The sequence below is a fragment of the Plodia interpunctella genome, chromosome 5, assembly GCF_027563975.2.
Source record: "Plodia interpunctella isolate USDA-ARS_2022_Savannah chromosome 5, ilPloInte3.2, whole genome shotgun sequence".
In the NCBI taxonomy this organism is placed as follows: Eukaryota; Metazoa; Arthropoda; class Insecta; order Lepidoptera; family Pyralidae; genus Plodia; species Plodia interpunctella.
The window spans coordinates 9,059,968-9,065,936 of NC_071298.1; positions in this window are offsets into that span (position 1 = coordinate 9,059,968).

The window sequence follows — 5,969 nt, forward strand, 5'->3', positions numbered from 1 at the left end:
TTACCAGGGCTCTGCTTCATGGGAATTTCGGGATAAAAGTGCTTAAGTAGCTTAAGCAAGAATACCTAGGACATTTAAACTGCTATAGAAGTTATAACAAAACTTCTTTTGTGGTTCTTCGAGTGTCTGACGTAACCTAACTATTTATTGTTACTTTAAGATTTAAGATAGTGTTAAGCTATAACTATTCAAACATAAAATGATCGCAAAGGAGGATTTTTCGCAAAAGCGATTTGATTTTTTATTTATTTGGTTCCCAAACTGGTTGTTATAGTATCTCAATACCTATACATTGCAAAATTAAATATGACAATTTGAACAACCTACCTAAGAGCGAACACAAATTAATTAAAAAACAAAATTTAAAAATCTTCATGATTTGTGAATGACCTTTGGATAACATTGGATTTTTTAACCTTTGGGTGAAAAAAGAAAGAACTGAATCAATTTTCAATCGTTACAGAATTACTTAGTTCAATTAAATAGGGACGCTTATTTTTAGATAGATGTAACGTCATAACGAAGTTCTTAAAAAAGTAGCAGGTGAGTACAAACATGCTAGGAACAGATGCGCATACGCCTGGCTCAATAACACCCCACAACAAACGTGTGAACGGATGTGCTTCGTTCCAAAGGCCATTTCAACAGGGTAGAGTTCTAATTTAAAAAGGTAAATATTTTTGTTTCACTATTTTAATTCCATCTAATATATATGTGTATTTAAATTAGATTAAATACTAGCATTTCCCCTTTTCCTTAGATTCGTTCGTTCGAAATGTATGTGTATGTATATATACATACATACCAAATTTTGTAATAAATGTTATAAACTAAAAATATACATTATCATTACATTCTACTTCATATATAATATATATAATTAACATAAAAGAACAGTATTTTGTTACAACACCATAATCATGCTCTTTATGGGTCAGCTAAGTCATTGTTAAATTGACTTACGTAATAAATTGACGTACGCTCCTGAGTGCAGATGGCACTCTGGAGCAATATGATGAAATAAGCTATGCTACTTTGATCCGAAGGGCTACGAAACAAGCCTTTTGTACCTAAAAATCATCTTTTCTACTAAACATAATAATATCAAAAACATTTGTACTGTACTTGAGACTTCCACTTTGGTAGTGTGAATATGGAGCAGTCTACTTTGTGGTTGCACGTGAATCTCATGTGCAACTACAAAGTAGATAGAATCTTTGGAGCCCCGAAAGGAATCCCGCGGGAATACTTTAAACTGTCAATAATAGGTCGTATACGTTATTGTTGTTACCGATAGTAGTGCCGCCGTTTGAGTGTGTCCGTTCGTAGCGCGGACTCTTTCCATCTTCTATTGTATTGTCACATAATATCTTACTTCCATGAAATATTGTGTAGACTTAAAATCGCTCGTTTGTGCCCCTCTAGATGAGCAATTGATTGGCTTGACCCCAATTATTTGATCAGCGCTGACTTTTAACAACGTGACCCTGTTTTTATGTTTGTCATGTGCAATGAATGCAATTTGTCCGTCAGCTTTAGTTAGGTGTGCGAATGCGGTGATCATAATTGATTATGACTTATGTAACAAAGTACCTGGACAATCGATTGGATGTTATAATTAAAGTAAACCCTAATTTATATAGATATATTATATGGGTTATCACGGGGATACTTAGATTGTTTTAATAGGTACTTAGTAAACGAATGAAAACAAATCTAATGAATATTTAGGTAACTACTAAAATTTCACAGAAACCAATAACAAACAGATATTGCTTACAATAATTTTATTATTCTTATAGAATAACACGAAAGGGCGGTATAAAATTTCACCACAGCGTAAAGACAGCGGCGATTTCCTGTGCTAACTTGTAGAAACCGTAATAAGTAGATAGGTAAGTACTTAGTGCATTATTATTATAGTGACCTAACCCACAAACTTAAAAGCTTTCTATAATAACTGCATTGTTAAAATTAAACAACAATAATGAATAGGTATATTAGTCTTCATTTAGATTAGATAGTAGTAGGGTTAATGTAAAATATAGTCCAATCATATTTCACGTTTGCGTAACGCTTCTTTTTACAACAAATCGTGATGTTTTATTGGAAGTGAATGGGTTATTTAGTGGCGTATTGGCTTCGATATCGCAGCTAAAATCGGCTTCCTTCCCACGGCAATTGGTTTTAATTGTTTAAAACAACAACTGCGAAGAGCAACATCCTTCTTTCGAATATAAATTTATTGAAACAGTTATTAGTTAAATTGAAAGTGTGTATTACATGACAATTACAGCGCGTCACGACTATTGTGAAAATGATGGGATTTTAGGAGAATTTATTGATTTACGAGGTAAGTTAGGATAGGATAACTTAGGATAAATTACAGCTTTATTAAAGACTGAACAAATTGCACTTTACATGTACCTATTGCGGCTTTAATTGACTCTACTGACTCTATAAAGTGAGGTTCAAAAAAATTGAGTCCACTTCAGAATACGCTTCGCTGGGAGTTTTTGACTGGACTTTAAATAAATTGATATTGACTTCTGTTAATAAAATGAACGAGTGTTTTACTGATGATGATTTGGAATACGGTATGAAAACTATACTAAAAAAACTTAGCGGTTTAGAATAGACAAATCTGGATATATCACTTTGGAATAACAGGCAAACCCACGCATGATTCTTGTTGTCTGTTGTCTGTCAGGCCAATGGTCTTAAAACTATCCCTGTTTTTCATAAAAAAGTAAAGCACACTGAAGTATGTTTTGTTTCGATCTGTCAATGCCAAATTTTGTAAAGTGCGATAGTGACAAAATATACTTTAGCTTAAAGTATGGTTTATTATTGTGTGAATTACAGGGTATTTTTATATACATTGAAGATCTTGCTAAGCGGAGAAGAAAACTGAGAATATTGCTCGGACGATCGAAGGAAAACAGACACACATAATATACTTAAGTATAGTCATTTTATTTTAGTCTATATTTTTAATCTAATGTAACATTAGTGGTACTTTTATGCTAAGCTAATTTTATGTAATAGTTATGAACTTTGAACTGCTCTTAACTTAAATTCTATAACATTTTTTAAAATTTAGAATGTGGATTAATCTGTCATTCGAAGAACGAGTGTGATAAATTATCTAAATCCTATGTTCAACATGGAATTTTACTTTCGGGAAATAATTCCAAGTAATCATGAGAAAGGATTACGTATTTCGACAAACAGATTTATCATTGTTTCGAAGTTTATATTTAGGCTTTAAGCGGGTGTTGCCATTATAGTTTGTTTCTAAAGGCCTTTGGGTGGGACTTTATTGGGCATTAGGTAAGATGCAAACGTAATGTCATCGTTATATGGCTGTTGTGGTATTATGTATACTATTGTATGTATACCATTATACTAAATTTTAATCGCACTTACCTTTCTTCAATCCATATTTATCAGAACGCAAGTATTGTCGTGTATCTAGTCTACCTTTGTAAATCTTAATGAAGTTCATAATATTAATGGAATAATATTACTTAGTACTATAACTGAATTTTAAGATTCTTCGAGTGATAGTAGAATCATAATTTCGGTAGTTACAGAGTAGTCTATAAAGCAGGAGAAAATATTTGATACAGTCTGTCAAGAAAGTAAAGAAAATAATTGTGGTCGCTATCTCCTGTTGGCTGGCAACACTGAGTATTTATCAACCAATCTTGACCATTCTAATTGATATTGCAATGGCAAAAAAATGAAATTCTTTAAAAATATATTTTTTTGACAGAATGTATACCGATCAATCAAGAAAGAAGATCCAGAAAGGTTCTAGCATTAGATAAAATGAATTTCACTAGTTCGCACGCTTGTCGTAGAAACTTATAGCTACCTTCATAATCGCTGAGCTTTCTCACGCCCCGCCACCGTCACGGCCACAGCCCGTGGAGAAAATACCAAGACGTCGCGTGTCTTATTTGTTTTTCATCGCCGCTCACTTGTATAATTGTAATATGTGGTGATAATTCTCATTGCTTTGCGAGGAGAAGGTTCATTATTTTTATTTTACATTTCTTTTCGTTCGTTTTGCTCAGGATTTAGATTCCAGTGTCACTTTCCCGGACGCATTGCTCTAGCAATTGTAACTTTTAAACTTCTTTTGTGTTTCGTCGAGCGTATGCAAAAATGTAAAAATATACCATAGGCAAATATAATATTATCTAAGTAGGTAAATAGTCTAATAAATATGGATCCTCGAAAATAGGAAAGAGGGACTGGAACTCTCACTCATTCTATGGCTGAGGGTGAAATCGGGTTCAGATGAGTGAGAGGGACAAGTTCTATAAATATTTTGTCAATGTTCGATATTTAAAATATAAGGATGTGCAAATTGCTTAATTGTATACAGTGAACGAACCTTTCAATCATACGAAGTGGCGTCAATCTAATAATTGGTAGGCCGATGACAGCAAAATTGCAGATTGCTTAACAAGACGTCGATTTATAAACGAATCAGGCGACGTAAATCAACTTAAATTGACCAATTGTCGTGTTTTTGCCGCTCGAATGAGAAATTCGTTTAACTGCTTTGGGTATACGAACCACGTGCATCCATCCATAATATGAATATTTAACAAGGTCATTAATGATATTTTTCTTAAATATTAGGCATTCTGGATACGCAGTTCCGAAGAGGTCCAGTCACTTAACAGCCTCATACGATGTGCTTCATATACTCCTCTGTTTCCATTCAAACCCTGGACTTTCAACAAATGTCAGCTTAATGTGAGAAATAAATTACATGTAAGTCTATTATTAGTATGCACATATTCCTGATTCAGTAAGCACATTACCGAAACACATATCTTCAAGACGTCAACATAAGTATTCCTAAATTACACCAAACTGCAGACTGCGACTATACGTGCTCTTACGAATCAAAGTGGCTACAAATATACAAAGAAAACAAGCCGCCCCGTCTTGTTGATCTTAGCACGGCACAAAATGGCGAGGGAATAAACATTTATTTTATTTAATATCCATTTTTATGTCCCAGTGTTGGGCGAAGACGTCTCTCTCTTCCACGACGCTCGATCCAGTGCTATATCGCGTCATCTTTTGTTGAACTTATTCAGTTTGTCACTCCAGCGCATCCGTGGACGAGCAATTCATTTTTAACTTATTAAAAACAGACACTGAGAGGTTTTATATAGATTCTAATCACAAGAACAATGTTGTCAGCTTTTCAAATATAACATGTGATGGAAAATTGAACGGAAACTGCTGAAAGTGCTGAAGTTTGGGCAAAGAGGAAAAGACTGACTTGATTTATACAGACCACACATTAGTGCTGTTGGAGGATGAAGACCGTAAACATTTTATAGTCGTCCACCATTGGAACCTCCAGTTTGGAGGCACTGGGAAAACATTTACTGTTGTACTTACTTTTGCTTTTACCGATATTGTCTACGGTTCTGGGTCTGTTGCTTATCTGTGATTCTGTCCATCAGACCTAAAATACAAGCTTAGAGCTTAGTGTGAGCATTGAGTGTTGCCATTTATTTGAGAAAAAAACATCTTGATTGATTTTCTGTTGCTTCGGCTTCTCGTTATTTTACGCGGCGCTAGCCCTAAATAACCGTCTGGTCTGGCCACTACTTACTTTGTTTCTTTGTGGTAGCACCAACAGACGATTTGGGCTGTCTTTTGATCATAATAAAGGCGCGTATACTACGAATAAGGTTTACGACATCTACTTTAATGGCCAGTTTCTAGATGGCATCCAGCTTTGAACTGTGCTTGATTCTTCGCAAAGATGAAACTAGGCTTTTGGTTTCATGAATATTTTTTATTTTATATAAGCTGTTTTCAGATTTCATGTAATATCTATACTTTAGGCAGGCAAAAATGGCTCCATGGAATCGGGTGAATTTAGACAAATCTTGGGGATAATTTTACTATATAAGAACTTTAATTCATTC